The sequence below is a fragment of the Herpailurus yagouaroundi genome, unplaced genomic scaffold (assembly GCF_014898765.1).
Source record: "Herpailurus yagouaroundi ecotype Mexico unplaced genomic scaffold, PumYag 142, whole genome shotgun sequence".
NCBI classification, from domain to species: domain Eukaryota; kingdom Metazoa; phylum Chordata; class Mammalia; order Carnivora; family Felidae; genus Herpailurus; species Herpailurus yagouaroundi.
In genome coordinates, this window is record NW_024412397.1 from 27,770,356 (window position 1) to 27,793,145 (window position 22,790).

Consider the following 22,790-nt stretch of genomic DNA (forward strand, 5'->3'; position numbering starts at 1 on the left):
GCTCTGAGCTGTCAGCACAGAGCCCGATGCGGGGCTCTGAACTCACAGACTGCGAGCCGAAGTCGGTCGCCCAACCAACTGAGCCACCCAGCGCCCCAAGTGCGTATATTTTTAAATAAACTAGGTTTAGACTGATAATTAGGTGGAAAACTACAACATATTACCAAGTTGGCTACAACGAAAGTGTTTTAAAGGTGCCTCACGAGGCAGTGTGGAGACCTGAGTCGTGGAATGGATGGCTCTTCAGAAACAGCATCGGCCTGTGCTTTCTGGGGAGGGGCAGTCGTGGAAAAGGAGAGAGGCAGCTATAACCCTCAGGGTCGGGCTGGGCAGCAGGGATGCTTCTTGACTCACGAAGCCTGCTCACCTGAGAACTCCCACGAGGGATCGGCGACAACCCCTGTAATTTGAGCAAGCGAGTTATTAGGAAAAACATGGAGGAGGTCGGTCCATCTGAAATCAGCACTGGTAACTGAAGGCCCGGCTGCCGCCCAGCACGACGTGTCACCGAACAGCAGCTACAATGGGAGCATCTGAGGGTCTGAGAGCCTCATCCTGTCACCCTCACCCTGCAGGTTCTGATGACACTAATAGGTGACATTCACTGTAGCTTCAAAGCCCGTTTACATATATTCTCTTACTTAACCACCCAGCACCAGAGAACGATGTACCACACGTTATGGAAAGAAAGATGCCTTACAATTTATGATGGTCATTCTCGACCTTAGCTACATACTTGAAACAAACTGGAGGGGAGTTAAAAATCTGTGATGGCCACGCTGCACCCCAGGCCAGTCGGAACTCAGGGGCTAGGAGCCAGGCAGAGTGGTAGCCGCATGGAGAGCTGCTCTCTGCTCTAACAGTAACTGGGCCTTGGCCTGTGTGAGGGGTGGAAAGGGCCTCTGGCCTCTGGACAAGCTCTGCCTCACTGCCCAGGAACGGCTGGCCCCGCAGAGGGAGGCACATGGAGCCTGAGGCCGGAGGGCACGAGGCAAGCAGCTTTGAAGGGCTTTCTGGTGAACGGAGACTTACTTAATGAAGCAGGAACTCAGCCTGCCGTCCAGCTGCCCCAAATTATCTGAATTTAGAAAAGAACACACGATTACGACAAGTGCTGTGTTTTATTTTAGGTCCGGCAAACCCAAAATCATGGGTAGAAGGAGAAAAAGTAGAGGCCCCATTCAGAGTGTACCTCCTCCAAGAATTCGAGAGATTTCTCATTTGTCTCCCTGTCAAGGATCATTTCACGATTCAGAGTAGCTGTCTCGCTTTTATAAGCTGTCTCCACTGTTTACCAAATGGCTGTGCATGTTTTGGTCTATAACTGGACTTTCGATTCTGTTCTTTTAGTAATCTATTCATTCAAGTATCACTACCATACTGGTTTTTTTTTTTTTTTTTTCCAAATGTTTATTCATTTTTGGGAGAGAGTGAGAGCGGGGGAGGGGCAGAGAGAGGGGGAGAGAGGATCTGAAGCGGGCTCTGCGCTGACAGCGGAGAGCCCGATGTGGGGCTCGAACTCCCAAACTGCGAGTTCATCACCTGAGCTGAAGTTGATACTCAACCAACTGAGCCACCCAGGTGCCCCCCTACCACACTGTTTTCATTATGGAGCGTTTGTAATGCATTGTAATATCTGGTCACACCCTCGTACTGTACTGCTTTTTTTTTCAGAACGGGAGAAAAAAGTTTAATCCAAGTCACAAGTTTATCTACTCTAGATTTCATCTTTCGTGTCCATGGTTTGCCCCCTGGTCCCTCTTCTCTTTCCTTCATCTTTGGTGAAACTTTGTTTCAAATGACATCTCCTAAGTAGAGGAAGAGGTGGAATGGGGGTGGGGCCCTGGGAGCACGGGCCGCAGAAACCTATGCTTTGAAGAAGGGTCTAAAAATCACTGATTTCTGTACTTAACGCTGCATGACAATCTGCTAGAAATGGCAAAGCAGTTCTGAACAACTGCCGTTAGTATCATTTTTATATTGACAACTGATTACATTTTTTTTCTCTTCTCCCTGTGTAAACACTGCAATCTATTGACTATTAATCGTAGTCTCTTAGCTGATGTCTCCGTCTCTCTTTCCTGCACACCCACACACAGACACACACAGACACACATTTCAGGGCACAGACCCAGATCTTGCCCCATACTCCTCAGGAATAGTGCTAGGTATGGCATGATTTTAGGGCAACATGCCCGTAAGACCTTCTTCGTCTCGTTATTAATGCTTCTCATTTCTCTTACGAGAGAAAAATGTTTTCATGGCATAAAAGAAACTGGCAAGCATTCTTGTGAATGAGCTTTGCTTTCAAGCACAGATGATTTTTTTTTTTTTTTTCCTCTTTTGGACAGCTACCAAGCAAAAAGATGAGAAAACCACGGAGGCCGCCTAGGGTGGCAAGGTCATAGGAAAGGGAGGGTGGGTATACAGAAGACTCCCAGGACTTCACAATTTTGTTGTGACCTCGCGTCATTATTTTTCTACCCGCATGTGTACAGAGAGAACTGTGGAGCCAGAAAGGTAGGGTTCAGCCTGGAATTATGAGACTTTCATTTTTCCTTGTTGGTAAACTGGCCTGTTCAGCTATCATTCTACCGTATGCAAGGTGCTGTGGAGAATACAGAGATTTAAAACCTCACGGTCTTTATGATTTCTTGGAGAAATAGGCAACAACCTCACAGAAATGCACGCGGAAGGCAAATGGACTGAAAGATAACACAGGTGAAAATCTGTATGACCCTGGGTATGACGATGACTTTTTACCTACAACCTCGAAGGCGTAATCCACGAAAGAAATCGTTGACAAGCTGCACTTAATTCAAATGAAAAACTCCTGCTCTGCAAAAGACATTGTAAAGAAAAGGAGGAGCCGAGACACAAACAGGGATGAAATATTTGCAAAAGACATCTCTGATAAAGGATCGTTACTCTAAATATACGAAGACCTCTTAAAACTCAACAAGAAGAAAACAACTCGATTTAAAAATGGGCAAAGGGCCTCATCAAAGGAGACATACGGATGGCAAGTAAACATACGAAAAGATGCTCCAGATCATATGTCATAATGGAACTGCAAATTAAAACAACCTATTAGAATGGCCCAAATCCAAAACACTAACAACACCCAACGGTGGCGAGGATGTCGAACAAGAAGAAGTCTCATTCGTTGCTGGCACAGCCGTGCTGGAACACAGCTTGGCAACTTCTCACAAAATGAAACATCCTCTTATACCAGATGATCCAGGAACCCTGCTTCTTGGTATTTACCCAGAGGAGCAGAAAACTTGTGTCCACACGAAAACCTGCACACAGATGTTTATAGCGGCTTGAGTTATAATTGCCGAAACTTGGAATCAATAAAGACGTGGAAGGATAAACTGTGCACATCCAGACAATGGAATGTTTACTCAGCACTGACAAGAGATGAGTTACCGTGCCGTGAAAAGACACGGAGGAAACGTAGATGCACGTTTCTACGTGAAAAAAAGCCAATCTGAAAAGGCTACATCCTGTGCGGTTCCAACTCTATGACATTCTGCAAAAGGCAAAAGTATGGAGACAGTAGAAAGACCAGGGGTTGGTAAGGATAGGGGTGAGGGAGGAGACATAAATAGGTAGAGCACAGGAATGTTAGGGCAGTGAGACTATGCTGTATGATACTCTTAAGGGTGGATACATGTCATTATACATTTGTCCCAAACCATCTACTGGACAACACCATGTGAACTGTTGTGGCATGAACTATGGACTGGATGATAATGATGTGCCTGTGCAGGGACGGGAACACATTTCCCTGCTCCGGGAGGGGGTGTTGATGGTGGAGGAGGCTGTACATGTGGGGAGGGGGTAGGCGGGGGGGGGGGGGGCGCATGGGAACTCTCTGTACTTTCTGCTCAAGTGAGCTGTGAACCTAAAACTGCCAACTGAAAAATACAGTTGTGTTTGTCGTTGTTGATTTTTAAAGGCAGTGTCCTCAAACACTGTGAACCTCATCGGCTTAACAAAACTGCATGGAAATGCCAACTATCAACAGTTGCCTCTAAACAAAGGAATTCCTGGTTAAGAAAACATGAGTCCCAGACCTAACTGGAATACCTGAAATTGTGAAACTGACAGAAGAAAACAGGGAGACCATCTTTAAGCTCTTGTTAGGCAGGGAGTTTTTAGTCAACACCCTAAACACCCACTAGGAAAAAAGATACATTGAACTTCATTAAAATAAAGTTCTGGTTTTTTGTTTTTTGTTTTTTTTTGAAACACACCGTTGAAAGGATGAAAAGATGAGTTACAGACTGGGAGAAGATACTTGCAAAAAACACACGTGTATCTGGAAGAACAAATACAATATATATGTATGTGTAAACATTTAATCAAGAATGAGAAAACAACCCAATTATCAAATGGGCAAAATATCTGAACAGAAATTTCACCAAAGAATAGACACAGGTGGCAACTAATGTATACATTACCAGGGATGTAGAGGGCGAATAAATCAATGGGGGAGGACAGATGGCCCATGGAGAATTATTCCAAGTAATTTATACTCTACCCTAAGAGATGTGGGGCATAACTCTCCACTAAGTATGGCTGCACTTACTGACTTCTTTCCAAAGGGTCTAGTATGGAGGGGGTGGGGGGGAGTAACTTTGCAGTGGAGAAGGCTGACCAACACTACCTTAGCCGGGTGACCAAGGTCAAAATCAACAGTGATTAGTTATGTTGATGATATGTGCTCTTGACACGCTATGATGAAAATGGCACTTTGCCTCCGTGGTCTTCTTGCCAAAAACCAATGAGCTCAGTCCAATCACAAGAAAAACAGCAGATGAACCCCACTGAAGGGCATTCTACAAAACGCCCGAGCAGTACTCCTCAAAACTGTCATCACAAACAAGGAAAGTCCGAGAAACTGTCACAGCCCAGAGGAGCCTAAGGACACTTGACAACTAAATGTAATATGGCATTCGGGATGGGATCCTAGAGCAGAAGAGGGATTTTAGGTAAAAGCTAAGGACATATTAAAAAATGCTAGACTCTAGTTAGTAACACCATATCAATATCGGTTCATTAATTGTGACCATAATTAGCGCACCACACTAATGTAATCTGTTCACCATAGGGGAAACTGAGTGTGGGCTATAGAGGAAGTCTCTGTCCTACCTTTGCAATGTTTCTTTAAATCTAAAGCTTTTCTGGGGCGCCTGGGTGGCAATTTTGGTTAAGCTTCCGGCTCAGGTCATGACCTCATGGTTCGTGAGTTCGAGCCCCACGTCGGGCTCTGTGCTGACAGCTCAGAGCCTGGAGCCTGCTTTGGATTCTGTGTCTCCTTCTCTCTCTGCCCCTCCCCTGCTCACACTCTGTCTCTCTGTCTCTCAAAAATAATAAATGAACATTAATAAACATTTTAATCTAAAGCCGTTCTAAGAATAGTTTATTCTTAAAATGCTATTTATAATATCAGAAAAAATAATTAGAAAGAAATTTAACAAAAGACACGGGAGGCCTTTATGCTGAAAACTACAGAACATGGCTGCAGCTCAAGGTATGAATACATGGAGAGGTATTCTATGTTCATAGATTGGAAGACTTAATTTGGTCCAGATGTCATATTGTTAAGATGATATCCCAATTATCATCCCATTAGGCTTTTTGCAGAAACTGATAAGCTTATTCTTAAATGTACATGAAATTGCAGAAGGACCTAGAATAAGAAAAACAGTCTTAAAGATTGAAGTTGGAAAATTTATACTGCCAGGTTTCAAGACATATAAAATTATAATAGGTAAGACAATATGGTATTGGCATATGGATCACTAAATAGATAAATGGAATAGAATATCAAATCTGGAAGTAAACCCATATAGTATAACTTGCTTTTTAACAGAAACGCTAAATGAATTTAACAGGCAAAAAGAATGTCTTTTCTGTAAATGGTGTTGGAATACTGAATGTCCTTATGGAGCAGAAGTGGACCTTGACCTCTGCCTCATGCCATGCCGGAAAATGAATTTGAAGTAGGCCATAAATTTAAGTGCAAGAGGTGAACCTGTAAAGCTTCTATAGAAAACATTCTTAGAACACAAAAGTCTCTAATCATAACAAAAAAATGGATAGATTGGACGTCATTAAAATTAAAAATTTCTACTAATCAAAAACAACATTAAGAATTGAAAACACAGACCGAACTCCAGGAGGAAATATTTACAAGCCACTTATATCTGACAAAGAATGTGTACCCAGAATATACTTTGAAAGCCTCCTACAAATCAATAGTAAAAGACAACAGTATAATGAAAAGAACCAAAGACCTATGTAGGTTCTTCATAAAGGAAGATATAAAAAAAGGCTAATAAGCATATGAAAAAACTATCCATTTTTCTTCCCCTTCCTCCTACTCCTCCTACACCTTCTTTAGCCATTGGTACCAGATAATTGTGTGTGTGTGGGGGGGGTGTGAACGAGGGTAGAACCGTTCACTCAGTGTATTAGAGTTCTCCAGAGAAACAGAACCAATCGGGTGTGTGTGTGTGTGTGTGTGTGTGTGTGTGTGCATATAAAGAGAGAGAGTGTGTTTAAGGAATAGATTCTCGTGATGGTGGGGGTTGGTGAGTCCTAAGTTTGCAGGGCAGGCCGGCAGGCTGGAGATCCAGGGAAGAGATCTGGTTGCAGTTCTAGTCTAAAGGCAGTCCAGAAGCAGAATTTCCTCTTCCTCGGGGAAGGTGGATCTTTTTTCTCCTAGGGCCTTCAACTGATTGAACGAGGCCCACCCATATTATGAAGAGTAACCTGCTTTATTCAAAGCCTACTGATTTAAATGTTAATCTCATCTGAAAAACACCTTCACTGAAATATGTAGAATAGTGTTCTACCAAATACCGGGTACTGGCCCCAGCCAAGTTGACCCATAAAACTGACCATCACATTCGGCCAAGAGCGACGGAACATAACTTCCCTAGGTATGCCCATCGGTGATACAGCAAGGAAGCCGCTATCTCACCATCGCCATCTGACAGGCGTGGCAGCTTGCACACACAGAGGGAGAAGCCATGAACTCACCCTGCAGGTAGGCATGAAGGAGTGTGGGAAAGCTTTCCAGGGGTCGTGACAACTGAACTGAGTCTTGAAGGTTTGTTGCTGTATTCGGAGCTCCTGGAACAATGCTTGGCACATAGCAGGTGCTCCATAAATGTTTGTGAATGAGGTTGGGAGCTGTAGAAAGAGACGTAGAGTAGGACAGTGATAATCTTTGCCTGGCTAAAGAGTTGACTGCAGTGGAGAGTGCCTGGTGGGTTGTTGTTGTTGTTGTTTTTAATTTTTTTTTCAACGTTTATTTATTTTTGGGACAGAGAGAGACAGAGCATGAACGGGGGAGGGGCAGAGAGAGAGGGAGACACAGAATCGGAAACAGGCTCCAGGCTCTGAGCCATCAGCCCAGAGCCCGACGCGGGGCTCGAACTCACGGACCGCGAGATCGTGACCTGGCTGAAGTCGGACGCTTAACCGACTGCGCCAGCCAGGCGCCCCATGTTGTTGTTTTTTTTGAAGTCTATTTATCTATTTTAAGAGAGAGTTGGTGGTGGGGTGGGGGGCGGGGCGGGTAGAGAATCCCAAGCAGGCTCCGCACTGTAAGTGTAGAGCCCAATGCGGGGCTTGGATTCACAAACCGCGAGATCGTGACCTGAGCCGAAATCACGAGTTGGACGCTTAACCAGCTGAGGCACCCAGGCGCCCCTGATGGGTTCTAAACAGTATGGCAGTGTGGAGAACAGACTCTAGAGGCTGGGGGGAAGTTGGAAGGGGACAGTCCAGGGTCTACTACATTAGACCAGGCACAACATATTATGAATAGGCAGTTGACTAAGGCATCGACAGGCCTAATTGGTGAGGGATGGAGAAGAGAGAGATTTAGGGGCCAGGACTGAATGCTGGAGAGGCTCCGGGCATGGACCCAGCTCAGGAAGGACCCTCACACATTCTTATTTTACAGATGAGGAGTCTGAGACCCAGAGAGGGGATGCAACTTGCCCATGGTCACACAGCATGCTGACAGAATGTATTAGGCCAGAACCCAGGTCCTATCTCTGGTCAGGTGCTCCTTCCATGCCAGATGGCCTGTGTCCTGCCCTCTCTTGCTCCCCTAGCCCACCTCGCCCGCAGGAAAGTTTCCAATGTCATCCCGGCCTCTGCAGTGGGAGGTGAGTCCCCAGGCCTCCTCGCTCAGTACTGCCTCCGCCTGCAGAAAAGGCCATGGTGCCGCTGATGGGCTGGAGAGTCTGGGGGATGGTGATGGGGCAGCGGTCACCCGAGGCTTCTTCTGGGCACAGTCCTTACCCTGGAGCAGCTGCCTGTGATGCATGGCTGAGGCTGACCCTGAGAGGTTGTTATTTTAGGTAATTCACGTTGGAGGGAGGAAGTGACTGAAGAAAATGTGAAAATGAGTAGCTATTGCAAGATGTGTGTGATAAGTGAAACGGGGAACATAAAGACAGACGAAGAGGCACCTCTGTTATTTTTGCTCCTTTTTATAGCAACCTGTAAGGCAGACTTCTCACACTGAGTAGGAACCCTTAGCCCCTGAGCAGTTTCCTGGCCCCAGCCCTCATCAGCCCCGATGGGAGCGGTGGAGGACGGTGGATGCGGCTGGGGCCGCGAGAACCCGCGTGAGCCCCCGGAGCAGCACCCCAATTCCACGCCCTCCCGGCAGGGCAGGAACCAAGGTTTTGTGCGGGAGGGGTTGGTGGCCCCCCCCCCCCGCATCTATTGAAGGGTGGGGCTACCTCCGTCAGCCCCTAAACCCAGGGGCGTGTGCACTCAGCCTGCTCCTTATAAGCAGCCAGGAACTCGAAGGGGACGTTTCCAGAAGAATATGGACACGGTCCCCTCAACGTGGGGAAATACTGACATTCTCTCCCATGTCATTTTGCCTCTTTGCAGAGGTGGGTGGTGCGCCTGGTGCCCTCGGGCCACTGTGAAGTCAGGACAGGGACTGGCACAAGTGTCAGGGGGGGGCTGAGGGAGCCAAAGGATGCTGAGCTTTCTTCGGGGGGAATCGCTCTCTGTTCTGAGGCCCGTCAGCTGCTGAGGGGACCACTGCCCCTGCAGCATCCCGAGGCGGCCTGCTTGGGGGCCTCTGACCTCCCTTGGGAGTCTCCTTTAGAGTGAAGCATGGATGCTGTGGTTAAAGACACAGTTTCTAGATGAAACGGGTAGTTGTTAGGGCCTCTCATCGGTTTATTCCTGTTGATTGTAGGATTCAGGGGAAAGAGGTCTGCTCCGGCCAGGGCAACGGTCACCTCTGTTTGCAGCTAGAGCTGCTTCAGAGGAGCGACAAGGATATCTAAACAGGGGAGAGGGAAGGAGGAAGCGAGCCAAGGGTGGGAGGAGTGTTTCAGGAAAGTGACTGAATTCTTGGAATAACTGCCATGAGGCATGCAAAAGAGAGGAAAAAAGGCCTTGTCCAGGAGTGTGGGGGGCTCAGCTGGGCTAGAAGCCACAGCCTACAGAGGTGTGTGTCAGCGTGATTGTGTTATTTTCTCCAGCGGCAGGCCAGCCTGGAAACAGAAGTAGATGGTGAAATCATCACTGGCTGTGGATTGGCCAGGGAGGTACAGTGGTAGGACCGTCCTCCCTCTTTTTCCCTCTTATTTGGGACAGGAGGTAAGCAGTGACTAGGTGAGCTTATGTGACTGGGTTCAAGCTGATGGGATGGGAGAGGAAGGTGTTGGTTGGGGAGGCTCTCCTTCTCCATTGTGCTGTCTAGAATGGAGATGCCGTGGCTGGAGCTCTAACGGCCATCTTGGACAAGGAGACAATGTGCTTAAAAAAAAACAACACCAAAAAACAGCAAGAGAAGAGGAGCACAGGTCCCTGAGGCACTTAGACCTACCATCCCACCTGTGCGCTAACTACTTCTGGATTTCTTTTATGTGAGAGAGAAAATACACTAATGATTTTAAGAACTGTTATTTGGGGTTTTCTATGATATACCATTGAAACTAATCCTAATAGAAACAGACCAAGCATGAGGAAATTGTGGGTAATTATAAGAATGTCAGTAAAGGGATCACCCGTGGGGTCTTAACGGAGCAGGAAAGGACAAGAAGCGGGGGTGGCCGGTACACTGGAGAATGGGGACTCCAGCCCTTGGCACACTAGCACAGCAGAGTAGGCTACTGTGGGCAGAAGATCTTTAAGAATGAAAACCCAAGCGGCACCTGGGTGGCTAAGTCGGTTAAGTGTCCATCTTCAGCTCAGGTCATGATCTTGTGGTTTGTGACTTTGAGCCCCGCGTCGAGTTCCATGGCGACAGCTCCAAGCTTGGAGCCAGCTTCCGATTCTGTGTCTCCCTCTCTCTCTGCCCCTTCCCCACTCACACTCTGTCTCTGTCTCTGTCTCTCTCTCTCAAGTAAACATTAAAATTTTTAAAAAATTTCTTTAAAAAAAAAAAAATGAATGGACAACCAGGGGCTCCTGGGTGACTCAGTCGATTAAGCATCTGACTTTGGCTCGGGTCATGATCTCACGGTTCATGAGTTCAAGCCCCGCATCAGGCTCTGTGCTGACAGCTCAGAGCCTAGAGTCTGCTTTGGATTCTGTGTCTAACCTCTCTCTCTGCCCCTCCTCTGCTCGTTCTCTCTCTCTCTCTCTCTCTCTCTCTCTCTCTCTCTCTCTCTCAAAAATAAATAAACATCAAAAAAAATTTTTTTTAATTGAAAACGGGAAGTTGTGGTTAGAAAGTAGAATTTCTGATTTTATGGTTTCAGAGCTGGTTGACAAGTTGCGGTCACAGTAAGCACTAACATTGCCTGAATGCTTCCTATGCAGCTGACTGCCTTTTTAAGTAGGTGATAGTGGGCTCAATCTCAATCCCTAGCATAACTCTGGAAGGGAGTTTCTTTTATTAACCTATTTCATAAAGAAAGAAACTGAGGCTCACAGAGGCCAAGACACTTCTCCAAGGGAGCAAAACGTAACTGGCTGGGTCAACATTAGAACGCAGGAAACCTGACCCCAGAGCCCAAGCTCTCGGCCACGCCGCTCTTGTGCCTGGCCCGCGCTGGGGCCACCGTGCAAGTGCAGAGAGGTGGAGGCCCGTGAGGCTGGCTGCTGGTTGCATCCTCCGGCTGGCCACCCAAACCCTCAGCCTGGTGGCCGGCGGCGAGGCGGAGGGGAAGGCAGCCAGCCTCAGTGCCAAACGCTGAGTTTACAGACCGGGCTGAGAAGAGGGTGGGACCTTGTGATGAGAGCCTTGAAAGGGTGTGAAGGGCTCAGTCGGGGCCACCCAGGAGCAGACTGACCCTGCCTTGGGCCCTGTGGTTCCGTGGCACCGGAGAGAACATGAGAATCGAGGGAACCAGCACCCTGCAGAGTGACATCAACACAGAAGCTGAAGGGTGGGCTCTAGGACCCGATGGCCTGGGTCCGGATCCCATCTGCTCCTCTTACTAGCTCTGTCACCTTGGATGGCGCATCTGTGCCCTCCTGTGTACAGGCAGGCTTGAGAATAGCTCCTCCCCTTCATCTACTGTCACTCAAGGGAGATTAAATGACTTACCGGCAGGGAAATACCACGAGCAGTGCCCATAACATGGCGAGTGCCTGTGCTGTTGACTTTGCTGTTCCACAGCCTCTGCAGAGAGCAGGTGAGGAGCTGTGACAGGACGGGGCCAGATGAGGAGAGGCTTCTAGAGTGGACAAGGAGAAGCCACAGGGCTTAGCCAGCTGCCTCCAGGGGAGGCTCTCATCCTTGTCCTCTGTACGTCACTTTGGACACATCCCTAGGCCTCCTCTCCTAGGGTTACTTGCTTGTCAGTCTTACGTCTCTAATATAAGGAAAGACCTGGCCCCTTCTAAATAAATGCCTCAACCCCTTAGGGAGGGGAGAGGAATGCTCCTCTGAGCCCCCCAACCATTTGTAGCCAGGTATCACCCAGTGCCTTCCCCAGGGTCATTATCCGAGTCGTGTTTGTTGGGTAATGGCATGAATTGCCCCAGCGTTGCCAGCACAGCCGGGATGGGGCCTGACTGGTTCACTGTCCTCGTCTTCCCGCCAGGTGCCCTGTTTGCCAGCTCCAGGCCCCGCCCCTGTCCTGGCTGCAGACGCTGCCTTGACCCTGACTGGCCCACACTCTGTCTGGTCCTGGAGGGTCCCACGCGCTCTTGGCACGGCCAGCCATTTGCTCCTCCGTGTCTGCGGTTATTATTAGGCACCCCTGGAACTCACTCCTGCTGAGGCAGTTTTTATTAGCAGGTGCCGTAAGGTTGGCATTTGTGTGTCTGTTTAGGAAACCTTCTGGCGAGGCTGAGATGACTATGAGGGTGACGGGGAATCTGTTGAAGAACCAGGCACCTCCGGGCCAGACAAGCCTCTGGGTGGCTGTGGGCCCGGAGGCACGTGCGATCTGCCTCCCTGGTCTCAGCTCCTCTGGGTCACGAGTGCTACGGCTCTAGGTCGTGCGCCGGCCCAGACTCAGAGCTCCGAGTCTAGCCTTCGCTGTGTCGCCGACCCACTATGCAGGCCCGGGCAAGTCATTTGGCCTCAGTGTGCCTCTTGGCACTAATCTGTGAAATAGAAATAACGAGTGTTGCCTCACAGGGCCCAACAAAAAGAATAAAAATGAAAACGCAGTGACGGTCACATGGGCCACCATGCGCGCAGTGCCCGGCATACTGCAGTACTGTGGTCTGACCCACCGGCCAGTGCTTGGGTAGGTGTTAGAGGGTTTCCGCCTCTTGCTTGGATTCACAAAACTGCTGATCAGAGGACCTACGATCTAGATCTTGGTAGATGTGGCTCCAAAAGTCATGCTGTTGCCACTGTGCCAGAAGGCAAAACTGCCCCAACATATCACTACCACCACCACCTGCTCCCCGGGTTTCTGAGAGGCCGGGGGAGTGAGGCAAGCAGAAGAGAAGACAAGGATAGGACAGAGTTGAGAAGGAAAGGACCTGACAGGGCACATGAGACTGAGGGGAGCTCGAGGCGGGTTCTGGGGACCAGCAGTTTCCTCCTTTCCTTTTTCTTAGCGGTAGTGACACGGGTGTCTTCACTTTGTGATAATCCGTGGAGCTGTGTGCCACGACTTGCGTACTTTTCGGTACATATGTTAGACTTCTTAAAAAGGTCAAAAAGAAAATAGGAACCTTGTAGCATATAGTTATTGAGAACAAATGTATTTTTAAAGTTCATACCCGATTACGTATGCAGCTCTAATCTGCATCTATTCAAATGACATTAAAAGTTATGTTGAAGAATCTGGAGATACTCTGGTAAAATTCTCGAGAGTCTGGACCCATGTATAGATCCCAGAACTGAAATTCTGGGAACTGTTGCCCCCTCCTCGTGGCTGACTGGTTCCTGACATGGAACCCACCACTGGTCACGGGTCCCCCCTCCCTGGATCTTCAAAGACTTTTTTGAATGGAGCCACTCTCCCAGCCTCGCGTTGTTTACCTCTGAATATCTGTTATGTCACAGGAAAAAAAAAAATGTGTATATGAAGCTTTGTTACTTGAGGGATTTCTGTACCGGATTGTAACTCATACTCCTCCCCGCCCTGTCACGTGAAAGACACGATGACTTTCCTTTGTCTTCCTTGGACCTCGCGGTTCACCATGGAGCTGATGGGAGCCCAGGCTTAGGCGGGTCCAAAACTGGGAAGCCTCACCACCACTGGGTCACTCACCACCCTGAAAAATGCCATTAACTGCTTCAAGATTAGGCCCTATGTGAAAGCTGGATGGATAACCCAAGTCGAGTGATTTTAGGGGATCAGGGAGTCTCCCAATGGCCTCTTTCACGTTCATGGTGTCTGAAATTCCATCTGTATTTGTTAATTCATAAAAGCATACATCTATGAGAATGCCTACTTAAATACAAAATGATTCTAGGTGGGGGAACCATATTATAGTGCCCCTCACATTAGCGTGAAGTAATTTGTCTTAGAAGTAGAAACTGAGTTAGAGACTGTAGAGATGAATGGGCCCTTGAGGGATCATTTAGCTCACTGGTTTTCAAACTGTGCTTTGGCAAAGCCCCTGCGCTGCCATTCAGGCCGAGAAGGGCAGGAAGGAAGGATGGAGGGAAGGATGGCAGGCACGGAGCACCGTTTTTGCTTTGAAGCTAGGTTTCCACGCTGGAGAAAGTTTTAGAAAAACCACAACTGTCTCTTATTTTATAGGTTCAAAGTCCATGGTTACCAATAGGTTAATCTAGCCTAAATTCAGGTGGCCAGTTAGTGTTACAGCCAGATCTAGAATTCAGGTTTCTGACCCTTAAGGCTGTGCTGTCCCACCGTTTCACACTTCCTTATGTTAGTTTCAGATGTGTGTTAAGGAGATGGGACAGTGAGACTTGAGATGGGTAAGTTTCGGGAGGAGGAGAGTGGAGGGGGCGGATCCGGGTCTGGTGGATGCTGTTATGGGCAGCAGACATTTCTGGGCTCTTGGAGTAGTCAGTGCTGCCGGGGGAAGACGGAGGCCGCTGATGACGCCTGACCACCTTCAGAGATATGTTGAGACTCAACATCTGTGAAATCTCTATCTCCGGCCATTGTAAATAATGCTGTTTATCTTAGAGTTATACAGCTTTATAGCTTACAACATGTTTTTACATTTTTATACTTAATCTCCACAAACTCCTACCTAGATACCATGTTTTCCAGTTTACACGTGAGGACGCTAGTGGGTTAGAGAAGGCAGATGTCTTTCCTGAGCTCCTAGGGCTGTGACCTGAAGCATGTCTCTTCTGACTCCCCATCCTGAGCTCCTTCCTGCTGTCCTGCAGCCCCCTCCCACCACCATGCTGGCAGCTGCTTTCTCCAGCATGTCACAGCCTTTGCAGCCAAACACCAAGTCATTCAGACATAAACATAATCTGTTTCCACACTTGTCATTTGGCTGACCTGTTGCCTGGCTTCTTTCTTTTACTAATAGCTTGGTGATTATAGTCAGAGATGCTAGCTAGCATCAGTGAACCTGTAAGGTGTGTGTGTGTGTGTGTGTGTGTGTGTGTGTGTGTGTGTGTGTTTGGGGAGATGGACAGGACACAGGGCCACAGGTGATGCTCTTCATGGTTCTAAAACAACATTTTTGGGACATCAGAAGGGCACATCTTCTCACTGTCTTGTTTGTCGTCAACACTACTCAATCACAGCGACAGTGCTCCATCAAAAGGAGGAAAGGAAACGTAAGTGGAAAAAAATGCTGCTCTTGATTGGTGCACGTGGGGGTTGACTCTCCAACATCATTCCATCTCCATCTGTGTAAGCAGCCATGTGGTTTCCGGGATTGACCCTGGCTCCTGGGGAGGGTTCTCAGTAGACTAAACCAAGTAGGAGAATACCATCCCCTCATCAGTGATTGGCTCAGGGACCTAATGTAAGCCAATCAGCACATGGCATCCCTCTGGTGATTATTACTGGTCTAGGTTGGAGGGGTTTCTTCTCTCTCTCTTTCCTACTATCTTCCCAATTACTGATGGCAGCTATCATATGAACATGAGGACACTCTTACAAAGAAGCCTATTCTTTAGATGGCAGAGTAGAGGATAGGAAGAATCTGGGTTCTAAAAGTATTGTTTACCCAATTGTAGATCCTTGCCCCTCCTCCAGTTTTTCTGGTATGTGGGATAATAAATTTCTCTGTGGCCTTTGTTACTTTGGTCAAAAGATCTTAACTAACACAATGACCTCTAGGACACAAGAATTTATTGTCTCCAGAAGTGAGATAGAGTCTCACCAAGCAACCCATCTATGTGTTCAGTAGTCCCTGGTGACCAGGGGCATGTATTTATGGAGCAGATGGTCAAAGTGAGAGGGCACTTTATGCATGGAAATGTCATCCTAGGATCTCCAGGCTGTACTTCAAGGGTAATTGAGTCTGTGCAAACGTGTTGATGGTGGATGACAGATTAACATGTTATAATTAACAGGCCTTTGTAGACATAATGCCTGAACATGGGGGGATGGCTTCCACAGTGACTCCTTAGTTCAGTGGGTAAGACTTTTTGCATGGGGCTCTGCAAATCACATAGTATGGACCCGGGGCAGCAAACTGTAGCCTGTGACCACCTCTGGTCACACTCATTTGTTTCTATATCGTTGATACGTTCACACTACAACAGCAGAGTCATGTGCAAAAGAAACTGTATGGCCCACAAAGCCTACAGAATTTACTGTCTGGTCCTTTCAGAAAAAGTTTCCTGACCCCTGGCATACACACTGTCTACTTGGCCTGTGAGTGGTGGCAAACCCACAACACGGCTGGGCTCGGACTGTCACACTGGTGACCACACTTGTGAACGATGATCTGTTTCCAGGGCGTTCCGGCAGACTCCATCAACTCTGTTGTTTTTCCAGTGTAAGTACTGACATTGTTGGCTGACGAGAAATTTCCTTTAAAACAAATCCTATTTCCACTAACTCCTACTTATAATATCGGGCATGTATTTCTCTAGAAAACCACTCCCCGTTCGACTACTGAAAACATCTGAGGATGTGGTCAAGGTGATGGTCACCTGTGGGTTTCTTTACCTTGCTCTGAGTGCAGTTCTCATAGGACATCACCTTTATTACAGGCACAGATGATCCTTCGGGTTAAGCTTCTCTCCATCGGGAACTCTAGGATATAAATGGAAGCTATCAGAGCCTTTCCCAAAGGCAGGGTTTTCAGAGGGAGGAGGAAGAGAGCATTTCTGCACCGGGAATCTGTGGAGCAGAGGGAACCCCAGAAAGTGGCAAAAAGAGTGGCTTAGAGACCAGCTCTGCGACTGCAGCGCGTGCAGTGGACGGGCGCTGACCACGCCTACCCGATTTCCATGACTACCAAAGGAGTAGGATGAAAAAGCGCTGAGTACAGAGACAGCTTTCATAAGGCAGTAATCCTGTGCCTCTACCCTCTGCCGGCTCCCCTGCAAGGGGGCAGAGAATTCCTTCTCAAGCCGGTACCAGTACCGCAATGAGACAGAAATGGTGGGGCGGCCTGCCCAGGGCGGGTACGTGAGCCTGCGGCAGCGGGGAGGGGTCTGATGGCGGCCGGGGAAAAGAGAGGCTGTCACGTCCATGCCTTTTCAGGCGTTTCTCCCTCAAACTGCTCTCTACAGACCGGGAGGCTGGATTTAACTAACATGCAAATCGGGTCATATTATTCCCGTTCTTAAAGTCTTGCAATAGTTCCACCGATAAAATCCCAACTCCCATGCTGTGGCTCCTGCCCACTCACCCGGCCTCACCTCTCCAGCCACACTGAGCGGACGGGGCCGTGTCCCCCACTGCCAGGCTTTGTCCACATTGCTCCTCTTGCCCTACTCCTTGGCTCATCATCCTTCCGCCTCACAATTCACGGCAAGCACCACCTCTTTTGGACCCCTTCTTTGCCTTTCCTCCCGCTCCTCCACGCCCCACCCTGCCACCCCAGTTGGGTTAGAGGCATACTTCTACTAAGAGCTCTGTCTTCTTCACTGCCACATATATTCCTTCAAGAGCACAGGCTGTGAATTACTGATTCTTATTTCCCTGGCACGTCACGTGATACCACATTGTGGACACTCCCACCACATCCACTGAAAGCCTGGAGCTTTTAGAACCTCGGACAGACGTGAAATGACACACACTTTGCTGTGGCCATGGCGTTGGGATTGGGAATCTCCTCTGGTGTTTTAGAAATGGATGATCAGGGGCTCCTGGATGACTCAGTTAAGCGTCCGACTTCAGCTCAGGTCATGATCTCTCGGTTTGTGAGTTCGAGCCCCGTGTCGGGCTCTGTGCTCACAGCTCAGAGCCTGGAGCCTGCTTTGAGTCTCTGTCTCCCTCTCTCTCTCTGCTCCCCTCCCCCCCATAAAATAAACATTAAAAAAAAATTAGAAATGGATGATCATAGTGGGGCACTCACTCCTTTTCGCTTTTCAGGTGTCTAAGGAACACTAAACATTTCTAAGCAGCTGTATTCACAGGGCATCCTCTTGAAATTTTAGTAATCTACAGACCCCCAAGGTGTCGAGGAGCCTGCACTGGGCTGGAAGTGGAAAACATTGTCTCAGCTGAATTTGTCAGAGCTCCTCGAAGGGCGGAACCTGAGCCCAGTGTTTCTACCCCAGGGCTTGGCCTTTAAGGTGAGCAAAGAAGATACCGTGTCATCTAAACGCGCTCGGAGTGACCTCATTATAAATAGGATAGCTGTTTCCGGCTACCTGTGGGAGCGTGACATTCCCAAGAGGGGAATGGGTCTTTCTGCTCTGCGATCCAGGAGCCGTTGTGGATTAATAACAAGAAGCATGTCTCCACCTGTGGGGTGGGTAAATCGGGGCAGGTGCCGGAGAGGAATCCCCGGGAGGTGGTGCTAAGACCAGAGGAAGTGCCCTCTCAGGCTGGAGACGTGAAGGCCAAAACGTGACTTCATAGCCTTGTTCAGGATCACTTAATAAGTTATTTCGAAGACCCCTCGTACTTTGTGAGGGAACTGAACAAGGGGGTTTAAATTCTAGTTCTATTCTGTAATAATAACCTACCGAGAGCACGACGGAAGAAGCGGGATCCGGTGTCTGCATTTGGATCACGCGATGGCAAGCCCCGTCTCTCTAGAGTATGAGGTTATCACCGGGCATTTCTGCTCAGTGGCTGCAAGACACCTTCATCACAGACAAAGTGTCCCCAAACCAGGAATCAGCCTCTTGGAGCCTGTCTTGTTCACACAAATATAAAGAGGCACAAGAACAGCGTGTACTTATCACAAACTCCTTGAACACATGGTTGGAATGTCACTTACATAATCTGGCAGGCTGTGGTTGTGCCGTTACAGTACACACCCCAGCTTCCTTAAACCAGGAGGAATCTCTAAGGTCTTTTTTAAAAAGGAATCTTTTCATTTTCTATGGGAGACGATGCTCACAGCATGAGTAATGCCCATCAGTTATCAGTAATTTAGCAGATTGTGCCAGTGTTGACATTTGTTCTTGGCTTAATTGTGCGTGCGTGTGTGTTTTCAACAATGATGCAGCTGTCCCCGTTCCTGGCAATTAGGATATAAAAATGGTGTTCGCTGAATCTGGCATGGCGATCAGCTATCCATGTGTTTACTCTTTTGTTTGCGAGGCCTTCTGAGTGTTTGCTGCAATCCCACAACCAGAATATAAATTCGGCTTAAAATGGAACCTGGATCCGTATTAATAGCCGCAACAGGGGCTGCGGACGTCCGTGTTGCGCGATCTTTGCTCTCTGACTCCACAGACTGTGCTTGTGTTTGTGTGTACATTAAAGGTAATTCCCGACTTGATATAAAGATGGTGAGATCTCAGGCACCGTTAGGATTAGACGAGCCATGTCGTCAGAGGCGCACTGGACGACTGCTGATCTCCTTGCCGGCTATCAAGTGGCCAAAGTCAGCATCAGCCTTCACTGCTGATCCCTGCAGGTGACGGGGCCGTTGAGAAGAGCCAGTACCCAGGGTTAAGTGGTTACTTTCTCTTGACTATTTTGGCTCTTGGCTCAGTGTTTTTTGCCTTTTGGGTTTTGGTTTTGGTTTTGGTTTTTTGCTGTTAGATTAGCTAGTTAATGCTATTGTCAGCTAGGGTGGGGCCCAGTTGCTATTAGGTCATGGCAGGTTTGAATAATATACCTATGAAAAAAAAATAACCTGGCCCTTCAGGAAGCCGTTTGCCAATAATCACTAAAGTGGAACCTTCTGTGATCTAGCAGTTTCACTTCTGAATAGTGATACCCAGTAGATATGCATGCATATAGTCACGAAAAGCATACACTGGAAAATTCCTGGAGACAGCTATCCAGGGGTCCATCCACAGTAGAACGGATAAGTAAGCCATGCTCCAGGCCAGCCATGACATTCTCTACAGAAATAAGATGGAACCAACTAGAAGTGTATCCACAAACTAAATGATAGCACACAAAGTACTTGCTTTCTAACGCCGTGAAACAAGAGACCACAAACTTAGTGGCTGAAAACAACACACACTTACCAGCTCACAGCTGCCGAGAAATCTGGCTTCTCGGCAGAGGGCCTCACAGGCTGGGGCTCAGACCGTCTTCCTAATTTTCATTCAGGTTGTTGGCAGAACTCAGGGCCTTTTTTTTGTGATCGGAGGACTGAGGTCCCCCATTTCCTTGGGGCCTGTCAGCCGGGAGCCATTCTCAGCTCTCAGAGGCCGCCCGTACCTCCTGTCATGCGGACTCCTCTGTCCGCAAAGCCAACGATGAAGAACTTCCCTCGCGTCCATCTGTCTCATACTTCAAAGCTCTTTTGCCAGGAAGAGCTTAGTCCCTTTTAAGGGCTCATGTGATCAGGCCCACTGAGAATAGTCTCCCCTATCTTGAAGCCAACTGATTTGGGCCTTAATGACATCACAAAATCTCTTCACAGCAGCACCTAGATTCACGTTTGATTGAGTAACTGGGAGAAAGTGTGAATTAGGAGAGGATGAGGAATCTCCGGGGGCATCTTAGAATTCTGCCCACCACGCCCGACAACATGGATGAATCTTCTAGCCAACGGCGAGCGGAAGAAGTCAGACACGAAAGAATATATAATGTAGGATTCTATTTGTAGAAAATGGCAAGAATAGGACGTACTGATCTTTGGGGTTAAAAGTCAGAATAGTGGTGGCTCTTGAGTACATTGTCACTGGAAAAGAGCAGAAGAGGGGTCTTGTGGTGGGGGGGCGGCGATAGTATTTTTGTTTCTTGATCTGTGTGCTGCTTACATGGGTGTGTTCAGCTCGTGAAATCTCAGCAAGCTGTGCATTTTTAGCATCGTTTAGATTTCTTATTTTAAAATAGATTCATTTTGTTTTTCCAAGGAACTGTGCATTAAAAGACAACTATCAGAGCGGGTACCTGATAGGGGTGGGGAGCAAGCAGAAGAAAGGAAACAAGAGGGTCTTGCCTGGAGTGGTGATGGTACCTTACGAGCTGCACAGGTGAGGACCAACCAAGTGGAACATCCGTACTCTCTCAGCTTGGATGCGTGCGCAGGACCCTCTGCCTCATTTGTGTGGCCTAGTGCAAAGCAAAGTGCGGGGTCTCCTAGTTCAAAAATTTTTAAGAAGTTAAAGACGGCAAGAATGGAGCGTTGGGTGAGGGGTGAGGCGGTGGGGGAGGCCCTGGTCTGCCTCCCAGGAAGCCTGTGTGGGAGAAAATGTCACATCTCCCATTCCAAAGACTTCCTGCTAGATGAGCTACTTTGGGCATCTAGAACTTGGATCCTTTGGACTGTAAAGTGGGTGAGCTAGAGGCTGGGAGGCGCTAATTCAATTGATATGCGCAAGAGCAAGCACTTGTAAGACACCAAATAAATACAGGCGCGATTATAATAATGGGCCATCTAAATGGTTATGCGTTATTTCTTTAATTGGTTAAAAAGCCTACCTATGACCTCATAGCTAAATATCTGGTACATAAACCCTTTACAGCGAGCACAGGGTCCGCTTCCACCTTGTCAATTAACACGCATTCCAAGTTATTGATGAATCCCCGATCACGAGATTTACCCCCGTGTTCCTTGCTCTTTCCGGCTGGAAGAACGAAGTAGCAAAGGGTAAGGCCGGAGCAGGGGAGTCCTCATCAAAGTTCTATTTGCTGGCTGCGGTTGGAGTCAGTCCCGTCGAGAGCTGAGTCCTTGCCCTGCCTCCAGAACCTCCCTAGCGGCTAGAGGGCCCTGAGAAGCGGCGCCCTGAAATCATGCAGCGAGGTGAACGCCGCTGGCACGTGACACCCCGGGCCTCGAGAGACCGCGGTGTCAGGATGGCAGGGCTGTCGCCCAGCCCGCAGGGCGGGGTGTGATTGGGAAAAGAGGAGCGCATTTAGGGGCTTGGATTTCTGAAGAGGCACGACTCTGGCATTGCATTTCTGTTTATTTTCCCTGGCGTGCACTCTGAAGCACAGACCTTTCCAGACTTACTGACTTACTAAAGCTTCTGGCGACCGTGGTACCCTAAGGCGGCTGCCTGCCTGACCTAGGCTTTACGAGCGGTTCTAAGGATGAGACAGGGTCCCTGTGTCTTGGTAACAACAAGGTCTTTGACGACCGGCCGCGGGCTGCAGCCTGGGGGGGGGGGGGGGGGGGGGGGGGGGGCCCGTGGGCGGGGGTGTAGAGCCTCGGAATTTTCTCCCGGCAGGAGCTGGGTGCCCGGAGCGCAGGCGGCAGCCCCGCAGGCCATCAGCATGCAGGAGCCGCGCGCGCCGTCCTTGAAGGGCTGCCCGCTGACCTTGCTCCGCTTTCTCCGGAGAAATCTCCCGGGCGCGAGGACGCGGCCACCGCGGTGACTCAGTGCCCCTGCGCGCCGCGAGCAAATGCTCCCTTCCAGCATGCCCAGCTCCGCCGCGGCTTCCCCTTCCTGCCCTCTTTTTTAATTCCACGATTCAAACCCGGCGTTTTCCGCTCCACCCCTCCCCCTCTCCACCGCCCTCCCGTCATTCGCCAGACTGTCCGGGTGTTTTGTCCCCCACCTCCCATCTGCAGAGCCGAAGGCCAGCCTTCGCGCTCCCTCGCTGCGGGCCGAGAGTCGGACGGGGCCCGCCGGGGCAGGGAGCCGCGCTGGGCGGCCGCTACCCGAGCCTGGCCGGAGGGGGCGGTGCGCCGCGCTCTTGGGTGCCCGGGCGGACGGCGCGCGGGCCCCGCTCCCCATTGGTCGTCACCTCGGCGGGAGGGGCCGCCCCGGGCCCGGGGCACCTGGAGTCGCCTCTCCGCAGGGAAATCGGCGGCTGCCCGGCACGGGCGTCCAGAGGTAAAGGCGTCCGGAGGGAGGGCCCGGGGCTGCGGCCGAGCTCTCCGCGGCCAGCCCT

At 49.1% G+C, this 22,790-nt stretch overlaps 1 protein-coding gene and 1 long non-coding RNA gene across 7 annotated transcripts in view; one reads left to right on the forward strand and one right to left on the reverse strand.

The window, feature by feature from the left end:
- The window catches only part of ST8SIA5 (ST8 alpha-N-acetyl-neuraminide alpha-2,8-sialyltransferase 5), an 81,295-nt gene that overhangs the window by 482 nt on the left and 58,023 nt on the right, over positions 1-22,790 (forward strand). The gene's annotated exons all lie outside the window — the stretch shown is intronic.
- Positions 139-20,110, reverse strand: LOC121032971 (uncharacterized). 3 transcript variants are annotated; one of them, XR_005791628.1, is made up of 6 exons: positions 19,970-20,110; positions 18,506-18,678; positions 17,890-18,012; positions 16,533-16,619; positions 7,057-7,209; positions 139-400 (listed from the first exon to the last, which is right to left on the reverse strand). It is a non-coding gene; the product is annotated as an uncharacterized LOC121032971 (long non-coding RNA). The 3 variants fall into 3 exon arrangements; XR_005791629.1 differs by lacking the exon at positions 17,890-18,012 and having other exon boundaries at positions 18,506-18,674; XR_005791627.1 differs by lacking the exon at positions 17,890-18,012.